This window comes from Saccopteryx bilineata, chromosome 7, assembly GCF_036850765.1.
Source record: "Saccopteryx bilineata isolate mSacBil1 chromosome 7, mSacBil1_pri_phased_curated, whole genome shotgun sequence".
In the NCBI taxonomy this organism is placed as follows: domain Eukaryota; kingdom Metazoa; phylum Chordata; class Mammalia; order Chiroptera; family Emballonuridae; genus Saccopteryx; species Saccopteryx bilineata.
This window is the reverse complement of record NC_089496.1, coordinates 67,397,026-67,413,338: the sequence shown is the minus strand read 5'-3', so window position 1 is coordinate 67,413,338 and position 16,313 is coordinate 67,397,026.

Here is a 16,313-nt window from a genome sequence, read left to right as displayed (position 1 = left end):
AGTAAGATGGAAGTGTTTGTGACATATAATAATTTTTTAAAATATCCCCCACAGCATATAGATAGATATGAAAACTGTTTTATTGTTTAATAGACATGCCACAGATTAGTCAGTTTTGATTTGTGCTTTTTTTTTTTTTTCACATAAGGAATACAATCTAAAAGCTATTTTAAAATGTAAAAGTGTAAAATATTTATCAAGGGTTTAAACACAGGTTTGTCAATTCTCCATTTCCAGTGGGGTGAATATTAAACTAGCTGATCTGTGCATTTCAGGTTTCAGAAATACAGGGGCATTTAAAGTTATATTTCTGCTTGAGATATGGTTTGAGGTTTCCGGTCACTCTAAATCCCGGAGGTGCCCAAACCTAACAGACTCAGAGAGTGTCTGTATCACTCGTTCCCAGTTCTCTGTTCTCGATGTGGTGGGTTAAGTACATAAAGCAGGTTGAGGCACTAGGGAGAGCCCATCTTAAGTGTGCTGGTCCATCTCTCCCTACTGATCAATACTGACAAGTCTTTTGAAAAAATTTTATATTCCAAAGTAGTAGGCTAAACTTGGAAAGTGTAGACTCAGTTTTGGGGTTCCAGTGAGCAATGCTGGTGACCAGAGGTGGGTTTTTTTTTTCTTTGTATTTTTCTGAAGCTGGAAACGGGGAGAGACAGTCAGACAGACTCCCGCATGCGCCCGACCGGGATCCACCCGGCACACCCACCAGGGGTGACGCTCTGCCCACCAGGGGGCGATGCTCTGCCCCTCCGGGGCGTCGCTCTGCCGCGACCAGAGCCACTCTAGTGCCTGGGGCAGAGGCCAAGGAGCCATCCCCAGCGCCCGGGTCATCTTTGCTCCAATGGAGCCTTGGCTGCGGGAGGGGAAGAGAGAGACAGAGAGGAAGGAGGGGGGGTGGAGAAGCAAATGGGCGCTTCTCCTATGTGCCCTGGCCGGGAATCGAACCCGGGTCCCCCGCACGCCAGGCCGACACTCTACCGCTGAGCCAACCGGCCAGGGCAATGACCGGAGGTTTTATCTCCTCCAGTGGGAGGGAGCCTAGAGACATGTCTATTTTGGGGGGAGGTAAAAGGTATCCAGATATGGTTGGCTGTTCATGGTCTCCCCTGAATGTTTGACTAGTGGTTTTGACTCTTCTTACAGCCTGCTTTAAAACGGCTGTCAGTCCTTTGACTACATGGGACCCTTGTAGGTTTTGTGTGAGGTTGAGTAGTAATGTCCACAATGGCAGTTTGCTCCGGAAATAGTGCTGTCTCCAAACGAAATTGAATAAAGTTCTCACCTTCTATCCACTGTGGTCCTGGGAAGCGCTCCAGGGTTTGTAAAGAATAGTTTGTAGGTATAGAAGGTGTCTGCGATACGAGGACTGCAGACGAAATGTGCTGACACGCAGCCGGGAGGAAGGAGAGGTTTCTTTGGGAACCCACTGCCTTTCTGAAAAGCACCTTCAAGTTGAGAGGAGCAGAGTCTACATTTCACAGCCCTGTGTCATGCTGACTCATCCCTAATCCCAAGGCCGCAAGGAGGACACAGAGCCACGTGCCGTGAGCCCTGAAAAGGCAGCCTGTCGGAGATCGGCCACGCGACCCAATTCCTGACAATTGGTTGAATACATCTTTCCCAAACGTCCCTCTGGAGCTGCCTGGATACGTCTGTAAATAGGACCGTGTATAGGGAGTGTGCCTCTTGAGTGATTAAACCGATGCTGCGAGTGTGAAATGACTGAGGTCACTTGTTTTCTTGTCGTATTTTTCATGCTTCAGCTTCTCTGTCCCTGTAAGTGTTTCTCCATCTGACCGTCGCTGGAAAGTAGAATTGCTCCGAGGACCTACACCTGTTTGTTCTTCACCTGTTAGTTCTTCAGTATATTAATATTAGCAAACACTTATTGACAACTGATTTGATGACAAGGGCTGTGGTAACGACTTTTTTTTTTTTTTAATTTTTAGTTACTGTTTTAGCGAGAGAGGAAGGGAAAGAGAGAAGAGAAACAGGAACATACATCTGTTCCTGTATGTTCCCTGACCGGGGATCGAACCAGCAACCTCTGTGCTTTGGGATGATGCTCTAACCCACTGAGCTATCCGGCCAGGGCATGATGACTTTTAAAGACTCTCTTCTTTAATTCTTATAATAACAACAATGTAAATGTTACTTTCTTCCCTTCAGCAATGGGAAACCTGAAATGTAAGAAGGTAAAGTGACTCCCCAGAGCCCAGAAGGCTATGAAGAGGTGAAGCTGGCCCCTCAGTGGCCCGCACACAGTGCCGTATAACCATCCCACTGAACTTCCACCCCAAGAGGCCGGGGTGGAGATTAGTCATCGGCTGCTAATGTTTCCCGACCACGAGGATGAGATGAACTAAATTAGATGCCATCTTAAGTGTGGAGAGTTCCACAGGGCTGTGACCTTACGAACCTTTCCCTTTCCCCTATGTGTTGTGATGAACACAGACAGCATCTGGGACATAGGGGGTGTCCGTAAATAATGCATGGACGGAGGAATGAACACCGTAGTTGAATGGAGAGTAGCAATTAAAACGTCACGGTCAACATATTTAATCACTGGATTGATCCGAACGCTGACCTAACACTGCAGCTCTAGGACCGGGTCCTGGAGGTCCCTGCTTTGCGGAGCGTTCTGTTTTTGGGTATGGGGTGGTGGGGACCAGTGGGGGTCCAGGGGGAGGTGTCATGGTTCTTGAGTAGTGGTGGAGGTACCCAGGGGACTAAGAGCAGAGGCTTTTGCCTGTTGTTATGGAAGCAGTTCATTGTTTTCATTCTTTTTGTGTGTGTGACAGAGACAGAAAGAGACAGAGGGAGGAACAGATAGGGACAGACAGGCAGGAAAGGAGAGAAATGAAAAGCATCAATTTTTTGTTGTGGCACTTTAATTGTTCATCGGTTGCTTTCGCATATGTGCCCTGACGGGGGGGGGGGTGGTTACAGCAGACCAAGTGATCCCTTGCTCAAGCCAGTGACCTTGGGCTAAGCTGATGAGCCTTGCTCAAACCAGATGAGCCAGGACTGAAGCTAGTGACCTCAGGGTTTCAAACCTGGGTCCTCTGCATCCCAGTTCAACGCTTTATCCACTGCACCACCTCCTGGTCAGGCAGCAGTTCAGTGTTTTAACAGGTCTGGAAGTGCCAGTGTGAACTGTCTGAATAGAAACCTTTGGAGAACAGCTTGTCGACCCCAGGGCAGTGTCCTTGTCTAGTAGCGGTTTCCCGGTGGTTTCCTGATAAGACTGCTGAGACATCATTAAGTGAAAAACGCCATGAGGCTGAATTTAGAGTCTACCAGGTATACTGTTTGCTTTCTCGCTCTAACACTAGAGGGCAGCGGCTACCTTGGAAATATGAAACAGGTCTGCACTCCAGGGTTGGCGAGCCTTCTGTCCAGGTTTCCGTCAAATGAAATACAGCTTTTGCAAAACGGCGAGTGCTTTCCCTGTGTTCTTTAGGATGCGTCTGAATGTGGAGATGATCCCAGAAGACATTTGCTGAAGGGCCCAGGGTGTCTTGAACCATTGTTATATGCTTGGGCCCGAAACAGAGAGACTTTCTTACTTTGGGAAGACAATGGTCTAGATCCAGATTCAGCAAACATTTATTCAGTGCTCAGGTAGATACACCTGTCTTCATCCTAGCAGACAATGAGCATTTCACGCATGCTTATTGAAGCAGTCCTTCACCATTTGCTGTTGCTGGGTGATTACAGATAGGCAAAGACCTCTGGGCGTGCCTGGGAATTTGCCAAGATTGCGTGGATTAAACGAGGATGCAGACGTGAACAGTGCTTTCTATATTCACAGTGTGTTGGAAAAAATTAAACTCTTCCACATTTGGAAATGAGGCTGCTGACATTAACCATATATTTTTTAATTAATTAATTTATTTTTATTAATTTTTTATTTTGTTTTAAAGCGAGGAAGGGAGAGAGCAGGAGAGTGTATTGACCGGGGATCAAACCAACAACCTCTGTGCTTCGGGGAAATGCTCTAACCCAGGGGTCCCCAGACTTTTTACTCAGGGGGCCAGTTCACTGTCCCTCAGACCGTTGGAGGGCTGGACTATAAAAAAAACTATGAACAAATCCCTATGCACACTGCACATATCCTATTTTAAAGTAAAAAAACAAAACAGGAACAAATACAATATTTAAAAATAAAGAACAAGTAAATTTAAATCAACAAACTGACCAATGGGAACTATGGGCCTGCTTTTGGCTAATGAGATGGTCAATGTGCTCCTCTCACTGACCACCAATGAAAGAGGTGCCCCCTCCGGAGGTGTGGCGGGGGCCGGATAAATGGCCTCAGGGGGCCGCATGCGGCCCGCGGACCGTAGTTTGGGGACCCCTGCTCTAACCCCTTGGTCGGCAAACTGCGGCTTGTGAGCCACATGCAGCTCTTTGGCCCCTTGAGTGTGGCTCCTCCACAAAATACCACGTGCAGGCGCTACCTCGATAAGGAATGTACCTACCTAGATAGTTTAAGTTTAAAAAATTTGGCTTTCAAAAGAAATTTCACTTGTTGTACTGTTGATATTTGGCTCTGTTGACTAATGAGTTTGCCGACCACTGCTCTAACCAACCGAGCTATCTGGCCACGGTTGACAATAACCATATTTAAACACAAGGTCCTAGCTGAGCTCGTGGGAACAAATCTTTCCAGCAAACTGGCCCATGTAAAGGCAGATAGACTGGGAGAGCCCCATCGGGGACCCAGAGACTCTTGGCTCCACTCCTAACTTGTGTGATCTGGGAAAAGGCTGGGAGGTCCTGGGCTGGTTGCTTAACCCCGATTAAAAGAGAAGTGTGGACACTCGGCTGTAAGGTCCCCCCGAGTTTTGGCTTTCTCCAGTGAGAACAGTGTCTCCTAGGGAATGCACACAAAGCAAGACATGGAAATAGAACTTCGTGTGTGTGTGTGTGTGTGTGTGTGTGTGTGTGTGTGTGTGTGTGTGAGAGAGAGAGAGAGAGAGAGAGAGAGAGAGAGAGAGAGAGTGTGTCTTGGTAGAACACAAGAAAGAAAATGCATACAATGTTGCATATGTTTCCCTCTGAGAAGCTTGAAACAGTGCACTCTGCTTATTGATTAATTAATTTATTTTAGTTTTTCCATTGATTTGAGAGAGAGAGAGAGAGAGAGAGAGAGAGAAATGGGAGGGGCAGTGGGGAGGCAGGGATAGAAAGAGAAAGAGAGAAAAGGATCAACTCATTGTTCCACTTAGTTGTTTCATTTAGTTGTAGCACTGTTTGCCTCTCGTGTGTGCCCTGACTGGGGATTGAACCCACAATCTTGGTGCTCTGGGAGGATACTTTACACACTGGGCCATCTGGCCAGGGCCTACTTGGCTTATTGTCGACTAGTGGCTTCTGCTGAAAATAAAAAAATAAGTGACAGATGATCTGTACGTGTCATAGAGAAAGAAATCTGGGATCAGGGCTAACCTAAAGAAAAAGAATGTATGCATAGCAAAAGTGAATTTTAGTTTTATATTCAGATCTTAACTGAGATACCCCAAAGTAGTGACAAGAAACGTTAGCCACACCAATGGAAACCATGAAACAAGGTCATCAGAGAGACCAGGTTGAGAGAGAGAGAGTTTCGTTGTCAAATATTCCCTATTTTCAATCACTTATTAGGTGGTTAAGTTTGGGCAAGTGGGGGACCCCTCTGAACTATCTTTTCCATCTGATGTCTGCAAATGTTAGTTGCTACCTGCCTTTTGCCTTTCCTTGAATCCATAGTTCTAGAGAAAAAAAAGTTTCCTGTTTTATGTATTCAGTACAAATATTTCCCCTGGAAGCCAAAGGGGTCAAAGGGCACCAGCAAGTGCGGCAGAGAAATCACGTACACCAAGTCTGGCCAGGAGGAGCCGGGCTATTTCTGGAATGTTCTGGAGCTAGAGATGATCATGCAGAGAAAAAGAGACCAGAAAAAGACAGATGGGTGAAGGGTCTGGAAATGTATTTGAGTGAGAGTCCCGTGTGTTTTCCAAAACGGACCTTCCTGGCATTAGTTTGCCCGGCAGAATTCCGGGAAGCACGGAAAACAGGTGTGTGCTCTGGGAGGACACTTTATACCCTGGAAGGAGGGGAAGGGGAGACGGCGCTGCTCAGAGATGGCTCACTGGCCACCTCCCTGGACTTGCATGGAATCCCTGTGGAAACCGAGGCTGTGGGACTGTGGGCGCAGCCCAGTGATGGCTATGGTGGGGAAAGGCTTTGTTGGGGGGCACTAAACATCAAAGTGGGGGACCGAAGCAGGCAGAGGAAAACACTTATATGCAAACACGTGGCATTCCTTGCAAACTTCCAGGAATAACCAGGTGAAACTCTTATTAGGGTTGAGAATTTTACATGAACAGCCTAGAGAAAACCCTAAGAAACATGGGCGATTCCTATAAATACGATCCAGTTCATAGGAAACTTAGAAATATATAGAAAAAACACAAGCAGCCCTTGTACCGTATAAAGAATGACCGAGGGAAATGTGGGTCTCTCACATGGAAAAGAGATCTAGCACAACTGGGTGAGGTTTTGCAGAAATGATGTCTCTTCCAAAAATTCTGGCGAGAAGGTTTCATTGAAGGCCGTGTTTGTGACACCAATAGAAGGCTTGAGAGTCACATGTTTTCATGATTTGATCATTATGCACACACATTTTTCCTGACTGCCGCATGGTCAAGAACAACTTCATAGTCTGTTATTTGGCTTGCCAAATAACAGACTATTCCCAATTAATATAATTTTGCTTCAAAATCAACACTGCATTTGCGTCAAACTCTCAGATGTTATTTACACGGCATATAGGACCCCCCCCCCCCCCGGGGAACCCAGCCTAAAGGAAAGAGGAGTGAGAAAGAGAGGATGAATTAGATGACGGGGACATCACAGCACAGAAGGCGAGGCGGGGGCAGGACACGGAACAAGGCCAGGTCAGAAGCGGGTAGCAGGTGGCACCCACAGAAGCAAGAAAGAGGTCAGCACGTGTGGTTCTAGGAATGGGAGTGTGTGTTTGGAATCCCGGTCCCCCCAGGGGAAACAGAAGAGGCAGAATCGTAGACCGCTGGGCAACAGAGCTCCTGTGTGAGGCCACAGGCAGTTTCAGGCAGGTGGCAATGAAGCACAGGACAGGAGGTGGAAAAGACTCTTGAGAGGGAAACAGGAAGCTGTATCCCCAGGTCTTCACTACAACACACCCGAGGAATGATCGGGGATCCCAGAACAGTGTCTGCCTACCCTCTGCCCCGATTGTCACTCTGTGATGGGAGGATTAGACACCTCTAAGGCACCTGCCTCAGATCCCTGTGGCCTCTCCGCTGACTTCACTCGCTGTTGAAGTCATCGCTCCACACGGGCTCTGTCTGACAAGTGTCCCGCAGGTGGGGCCGGACAGCACCTTCCCTCAAGCCCACCTGTGGACCTCTTACTTGTTGCCTCGGGCATTGTGGACACCACAGGGTGCCACAGCCACAGAACTAAGTGGTCAGTGCTCACAGATGCTCCACTCTGAAATGGAGGGCACTGCTGCCCCGTGGGAGGGGCCCTGGGCCCACAGGGGACAGGAGCCCACGGGCCAGTGCTTACTCTGGATGGCGATTCAGAGGCGCGCTCACATGTGACTAAGTGGCCTAGGAGAGAGGGCCGGCAGACAATGGGATGCATTTTGTATTGGATTTCTTTTCCCTTCTCCCTGTCCGTCAGTCTCTGGAATTACTTCTTCCCCCCACCTGCACCCCGAATAAACTACTCTCTCATAAGTCTTTACTGCCAGGCTAACCCAGGCTATGCAAGAAGCCACTGAGTGAGAAGGGGGTGGGCCTTCTCACACATAACATTTTACTGTAGGGAACAGGGTGGCGGGGGACCTCAGAACAAATACTGAGGACCCTTCCCCCAGCTTCTGCTTTGGACGGGTGGCATCTCCCTGAGTGAGGCTACTCCTTCCTCAGGAACATTCCTTGGCTCTTCAGAGATCATTTCACAGAAGATACAGACTTCGAGATTTAAAATTCCACACTCCTCTCCAGTTGCACCGAAGAGTCTCTGTTTCTCCAGGGAAAAGTTTTAAGATACGGTTTGGCCCTGGCCAGTTGGCTCAGTGGTAGAGCGTCGGCCTGGCGTGTGAAAGTCCCAGGTTCGATTCCCAGCCAGGGCACACAGGGGAGGCACCCATCTGCTTCTCCACCCCTCCCCCTCTCCTTCCTCTCTGTCTCTCTCTTCCCCTCCTAAAGCCAAGGCTCCATTGGAGCGGGGATGGCCCGGGCGCTGGGGATGGCTCTGTGGCCTCTGCCTTGAGCACTGGAATGGCTCTGGTTGCGGCAGAGCGACGCCCCGGATGGGCAGAGCATCGCCCCCTGGTGGGCGTGCCGGGTGGATCCCGGTCAGGTGCATGCTGGGAGTCTGTCTGACTGCCTCCCTGTTTCCAGCTTCAGAAAAATACGAAAACAACAACAACAACAACAACAAAAGATACGGTTTACGGGTCTTCCCGTTGACTTGGTCTGAATCACCCCCAAAGGCAGATCTGTCCATCAGTGTTCCCCTGAAACAAGTCTTCTGGGTACTGGACATCCCACCAGGTGTGACCCAACTAAAGCAAATGCAGGGGAATTCTTCTTGGTCACAAAATTGGGACCCAGGTTGTAGAATATAGGTTTTTAATTTCAAGAAATTCAATCACAGTGTTGGAAGCGCTAATTACCTGCTTTTAAAACCAGCATTATTAGCCAGGAATAATTATTACTGCAAGGAGTGTGAAAACAAATGGGAATGAGCTGATTTTTACAGCCCCCATTGCCCTGGCTGGATAGCTCGGTTAGTTGGAGCATCGTTCTGAATCGCAGAGGTTGCCGGTTCGATCCCCAGTCAGGGCACACACAGGGGCAGCTCGGTGTTCTCTTTCTGTCTCAGTCCTTTCCTTTCCTTTCTAAAATCAATAAAAAAATTAAAAAAAAATTTAGATAATGCCTTAAAAAATAAAATAAAGCCATCTTCGGTTTTAGCCTTTCTCCTAGCAAAGAGGCAAATATATGAATTCTCTGCTCCCCCCTCTATTGAACCCCAAAAACCCAAGTGCTCCACCCCAAGCAATCTGCTACCAAATTGCTTTTTTTTTTTACCTTTGGTGTGAATAGTAATTAGACAAAGTGACAAAAACACAACATGTGGAAGTTCATACAAGTTTGGTATTTGTTATTTTAAGCTCGTTTTCAGGATGTAAATGATTTGGGGGGTTTCAGTGGGTTATGCATTGTGGATAAAATGTGAAGTGTGTGTGTGTGTGTGTGTGCGCGTGCATGTTGTGTGAGCTGTGGTGGGTACCCTAGTGAGGCTTCACGGTTACCATGACTACACCATGAAACGCCCCTGTCAACTTGAACCATGTACGGGCAAAAGGGGGTTTGAAAAAATCCTACCAACAAAATCAGCGGGGGTTACAAACTTCCAAACTGGAAAACGGCATTTCCTTAAATATCGCTACCATCTGGGCACATTCTCTTTTAAGATTCTATACTCCAGATGCACTTTTTGTCAAACAAAGCAGAGCTATCTTTAGTAACACAAGCTGTAAGGAGCAATGACTGGATGCAGCAACTCTAAGGGAACCTGGGAATCGGCTCTTCAGGGATGTTTGATTTCGCTGACACCGTTGGGGGATCTCTGTGCCACATGAATAAAATATCTCCTCCGTGGAGGCTGCCTGGTTGAACTGGGGAGATCAGGTGGCAGCAGGAGGGGTCCCACTGTCCTCCCTTCGCCTGCACCTGCGCATCTTTGCCGGGTCTGCCTGCGCTCCTAAGGCCACGGCTTTGGGGTGCGGGAACACCGGCAAGGGTGATGGGGATGCACCACTTGACTTTGGGGTGCGGGAACACCAGCAAGGGTGATGAGGATGCACCACCTGACTTTGGGGTGCGGGAACACCAGCAAGGGTGATGAGGATGCACCACCTGACTTTGGGGTGCGGGAACACCAGCAAGGGTGATGAGGATGCACCACCTGACTTTGGGGTGCGGGAACACCAGCAAGGGTGATGAGGCTGCACCACTTGACTTTGGGGTGCGGGAACACCAGCAAGGGTGATGAGGATGCACCACCTGACTTTGGGGTGCGGGAACACCAGCAAGGGTGATGGGGATGCACCACCTGACTTTGGGGTGCGGGAACACCAGCAAGGGTGATGGGAATGCACCACCTGACTTTGGGGTGCGGGAACACCAGCAAGGGTGATGAGGATGCACCACCTGACTTTGGGGTGCGGGAACACCAGCAAGGGTGATGAGGCTGCACCACTTGACTTTGGGGTGCGGGAACACCAGCAAGGGTGATGAGGATGCACCACCTGACTTTGGGGTGCGGGAACACCAGCAAGGGTGATGAGGATGCACCACTTGACTTTGGGCCTCAGTTTCTATGTCTATAGATGATCTCGTTTAGAGTAAAATACCCTACAGATCTTTTGCCTCTTAATTCGCATTTTCATTCATTGCCAATGAATCACCATAAGGTCAGGTGATTGGACACAGTCAGCACGATGGCATGAGGCTCTCCGCTGATCCACTCACCAGTGAAACTGCTGAATATTACTTTAAAAAATTCCAGCCATTTAAAACATCTGGAAATGGCCCTAAGGGCATAGAACAAGTGAAAAAAAAAAAAACAGCCATTCAAGAAAATCTATAAAAATTTGATAATAAAGGGTAGAGTTTGTAGTATTTGAACCAAGACCAAAGTGGAGACTCCATCCAGACGGCTGCCGGCCAAGCACACAGGCTCTGATACTGTTCCTCCAGAAGAGTCCCAGTTTGATTTAATCAGTTTACAGAGCAACGCAGGCCTCAGGGTATTTTTGAAAATAATAGAGTAGGCCCTGGCCGGTTGGCTCAGTGGTAGGGCGTCGGCCTGGTGTGCGGGGGACCCGGGTTCGATTCCCGGCCAGGGCACATAGGAGAGGCGCCCATTTGCTTCTCCACCCCCCCTCCTTCCTCTCTGTCTCTCTCTTCCCCTCCCGCAGCCAAGGCTCCATTGGAGCAAAGATGGCCCTGGCGCTGGGGATGGCTCCTTGGCCTCTGCCCCAGGCGCTAGAGTGGCTCTGGTCGCAGCAGAGCGACGCCCCGGAGGGGCAGAGCATCGCCCCCTGGTGGGCAGAGCATCGCCCCTGGTGGGCGTGCCGGGTGGATCCCGGTCGGGCGCATGCGGGAGTCTGACTGTCTCTCCCTGTTTCCAGCTTCAGAAAAATACAAAAAAAAAAAAAAAAAAAAAAAAAAAAAAAAAAGAAAGAAAAAAGAAGAAAGAAAGAAAATAATAGAGTAACCAGTATGCAATTAGTCGAGTTTAACAGTTGAGAGAAAGAGAGATCTACCAATACACGGTCATCCCAGGGCATGGGATGTGGGCATCCTCAAATCCGAGGACACTAGAGGTTTAACACTGTGTTAAGGGCGGGAGGGTGTGGTGTTCATGAATAGACCTCAGTAAAATCTGGGGAGTCACTAAAAAATAAGACAATAACAAAAGCAAGTCTTGGATGGGGATATCAGTACCCCGTGTTACTACAACATATAATCTGAAGTGTCCAGTTTCCAACAAAAATGATAAGGCATATAAAAAGAAAAAAAAAAGTAAAATGTGACCCATATACCAGGAAGAAAGGATGACAATAGAAACTGCTTGTGAGAGTGGCCGGATGTCAGGTTTAACAGCAATCGACTTCAAAATAGCCATTCCAAATATGTTCACAGAACTAGAGGAACCCACAATGGAAGAAGTCAAGGAAGGCATGGTGATGATGTTACATCAAACAGACAAATATTAAAGAAGTAGAAATCCTAACACAGTGCCAAGTGGGAATTCTGGGATTGAAAAGTCAATAACTGAAAAAAAAACAAAACTTTACTAAATGGGCTCAAGAGTTGACTTGAAGTGGCAGGAAGAAGAATTATGAAAGTATGCAAGATGAGAAGTAGGAAAAAAGGGTGAATAAAAACGAAAAGACTCTCGGATACACGTTGGCAACCATCAACTGCACTAACACACGCAGAATGGGAGAGCAGGAGGAGAGGAGAGAAAGGAGAAAAAATACTCAGACACGATAGCATCAAAGTTATTGAAGACTTGTAACAAGCAAAGCAAGATAAAGACGTATAAATTAAATGCTGGTGATCTGCTCACACCTGTGTTCCCTATCCACCCCAAGGTAACCAATGTTAACAGTTGGGTGCATATCCGTCCACACTTTCCTCTCTTCTCATGAAACTAAGAAAATATGCATATACATATTTAGCCTTTTTTTCTATATAAACTAGAGGGATAATATTCCATTGTTTGGGTGTACCACAATTTATTTAGTTATTTCCCTTTCCGACCATTTCTCTGCTAGATCTTTAACAAGTGTGATCCTGTTTCTCTAATAGCAGATATTAGTACATAAACTTTATTCCCAACCATGTCCAGTCCAAATGTAGAAGTTCAGGGAATGCTTGTATTGAAATAGTTAGTTTTCAGTACATTAAGCACGATTCAATACATTAGTAGAATTTATTGTCAATTTGTAAGGCATGCACCATCCCAATTTGGATATTTTAGGTGTGGAAGGTCATAATATTAAAAATTAAAACATTTTTAAAAGCCTCTGCTTGCATCCCACGTGCTAATATCCCATCAGCCAAAACAAGTCATATATCTGAACCCAGAGTCAAAGGGACACTGCAGGTTTACAGGGCAAAGGGTATGTATGATATATATATATATTCCATACATGCTTACTATTGGAGATAGAATAAGGATTTGGAACCATAACTCGGTCTATAACAGTATTTTCATAGCAAGTTGCATATGTTGTCTCAAAGAAGGAGATAATGCCACCCACCTTGTAATTTTGTTGTGAGAGTAAATTGCAATATTGTATGTACATCCTTCAGCATGTAGTACGGATTCAGTGGCTGTTAACTTCCTTGCTTTACAAAAGCTATCATGGAATTTGCAATTCTTTTTTTTGTTCAGCATCTTCTACAGTATTGGTCAAAATGAGAAAATAAAAAAAGTATATGCAGTAATTTAAAAATTTACTTTCCCCGTACACTCTTGTGTTGCTTGTTATATATTCCACTTGAATAAATACTTTCGCACAGTTGCACCCTGAGTGTGTGGGCCATTCCGAATTTTGCTGCTTTAAATTTTCTTACATCAAAACATTGTCTTTTAGTTCTACACTATGTTTAAAAAAGAATCCCTCATTGTGGCTGGCTGGTAGTTAATCACTTAGCCAGACTGGATGAGGTAAACTATTGATATTTCATGGAGAGGTTCAGTGCCTCCAGCTTGCACATCAGTTTTCCGGGCTGGTGTCCTGTTGCTTTCAGAGCACTGGCACCTGCTGAGTGATGGCAGAGAGTATCTTGGGGCATAAAGCTCTTGAGCATAAATCCTCTCTTCCCTGAGAAGACAAGCGAGTGAGCTGGAGAAGTAATAAAGTCCTTTATGTTATATTAGTGTGACTGTGCCTGTGGGAAGAAAAGTAAAGCCATCTACAGCGTTCTGTCAGCGACAATGACACATAACACCCAGGTCTAACCCCACCAAGTTTCATTTGTGGTCTGAAATATTTTAGCCAGATACAAGACTGAATGTGTGGCTTTGTAAATGTGATGAAGGAGCCATATTGATGCATTTGTTAAATATATTTATTTATTTTTATTGGTTTTTAAAAAATAATACTTATTGAATGAATAGGCTACACACAGTATTTATATTTTGCTCTAGTTATTTTAAAAATTGAATGTGTACTTTTTTTTTACTGCTATCCTCCAGCCCCCTCTCCTTTAACAATATCTATAAGTCTGTTCTGCTTTGTTTATTATTTTATTAATTCCACATATAAGTGAGATCATATGGTGTTTGTCTCTTTCTGTCTGACTTATTTCACTTAATAACTTTTAAGTCCATCCATGTTGTTGCAAATGGCAGTATTTCATTCTTTTTTATTGCTGAATAATATTCCATTGAGTATATATACCACATTTTCTTTATCTATTTATCTATTGATGGACATCTAGGTTGCTTCCCTATCTTGGGTATTATTAGTGATGCTGCAACAAAGTAGGAGTGCATATATTTTTTTAAATTTGTTTTTTTTTTCTCCAAATAAATACCCAGAAATGGGATTGGTGGGTAGTATGGAAGTTCTATTTTTAATTTTTTGAGGAATCTCCATACTGTTTTCATAGTACCTGTACTAATTTACAATCCCACCAACAGTGCACAAAGGTTTCTCTGTGGGGTTCTTCATATCTTTGCCAGAACTTGTTAGTTGTTGATTTATTGATGAGCGCCATTCTAAGAAGTGTGAGGTGATATCTCATTGTGGTTTTGATTTGCATTTCCCTGATTAGTGATGAGCTTCTGAACTGTCTATTGGCCATCTGTATGTTTTCTTCTTGTATTGATCACTTTATAATTATGTAATATCCATCTTCGTGGGTCTTTTTTAAACTTTTTTTTTTGTTTTAAAGTTTATTTTGTCTGATAAGTATTGCCTTCAGCTTTCTTTTCATTTCTATTTGCATGTAATATCTTTTTCAGTTCCTTCAGTTTTTGTATGTCTTTTGATTTGAAGTGAGTCTCTTATAAGCAGTGTATAGATGGGTTATATTTTTTAAATCCATTCAGCCAACTGATGTATTTTTCTTGAAGCATTTAATCCAGTTGCATTTAAAGAAATTATTGATGAGTGTGAAATTACTGCCATTTTGTTAATTGTTTTTAGGTGTTCTTTGTTTATCTTTCATAGCTTTTAGGATTGTTGTTATCATGAGGTTTCTGTATACCATTCTTTATCATGGTTATTTTGAGGTTATGTATATTATTCTTTACCCATAGCAGTTTATTTTTAAGCTGACTGGCATTTAAGTTTGAATATATTCTATAAGGACTACATTTTTACCTCCCTATACATGCTTTATATTATTGATGTCATATTTTAGATCTTTTTTGTTGTGTATTTCCTAAGTTCTTATTGTAGTTAATACTTTTTTCTCTTAGCCTTCATAGTAGCTTTTAAAATGTCTCATTTGCTGTATTTATAGAATTTTGGGTTCCAACTAAGGTTTTTCCCTTTCTCTCATATTTTCTTATTTGGTTTTGGCCTTTCCTTTTCTACTCAAAGAAAACCTTTTAATCTTCCTTCATTCCTTTCTCCTCCCTCCCTCCCTCCCTCCCTCCCTCCCTCCCTTCCTTCTTTCCTTCCTTCCTTCTTCCCTCCCTCCCTCTACAATTTTTTACAAATAATTTTTTATTTTGGAAATTTAATGGGGTGACATTGATCAATAAGATTAACATTTCTTATAAAGCTGGTTTAATGGTGATGGTGAAGTTTTTTAGTTTTTGCTTGTGTTGAAAACTATCTCTCCTTGAATTCCTTGCTGGGTATATCACTCTTAGTTGTACGGTCCTTTCTTTCAGCTCTTCAAAGAGGTCCTACCGTTCCCTTATGACCTGTTGCTGGTGAAAAATCAGCTGACGACCTTATAGGGTTTCTTTATATGCAACTCATTTTCCTCTTTCCTCCTTCAAGATTGTCTCTTTATCTGTAACGTTTGCCATTTTAACTATAATATGGTGTGGGTCTCTCTGGGTTCATCTTGTTTAGAACTTTCTGTGCTTGGATGTCTGTTTTCTTTCCCAGGTTAGGAAAGTTTTCAGCCATTATTCCTTTATTTTATTTTATTTTTATAATAATTTTATTTTTTTAATGGGGCGACATCGATAAATCAGGATACATATATTCAAAGATAACATGTCCAGGTTATCTTGTCTTTCAATTATGTTGCATACCCATCACCCAAAGTCAGATTGTCCTCTGTCACCTTCTATCTAGTTTTCTTTGTGCTCCTCCCCCTCCCCCTTTTCCTCTCCCTCTCCCCCCTCCCCCCGTAACCACCACACTCTTATCAATGTCTCTTAGTCTCACTTTTATATCCCACCTACATATGGAATAATGCAGTTCCTGTTTTTTTCTGATTTACTTATTTCACTTCGTATAATGTTATCAAGATCCCACCATTTTGCTGTAAATGATCCGATGTCCTCATTTCTTATGGCTGAGTAGTATTCCATAGTGTATATGTGCCACATCTTCTTTATCCAGTCATCTATTGACAGGATTTTTGGTTGTTTCCATGTCCTGGCCACTGTGAACAATGCTGCAATGAACATGGGGCTGCATGTGTCTTTACGCATCAATGTTTCTGAGTTTTGGGGGTATATACCCAGTAGAGGGTAGTTCTATTTTCAGT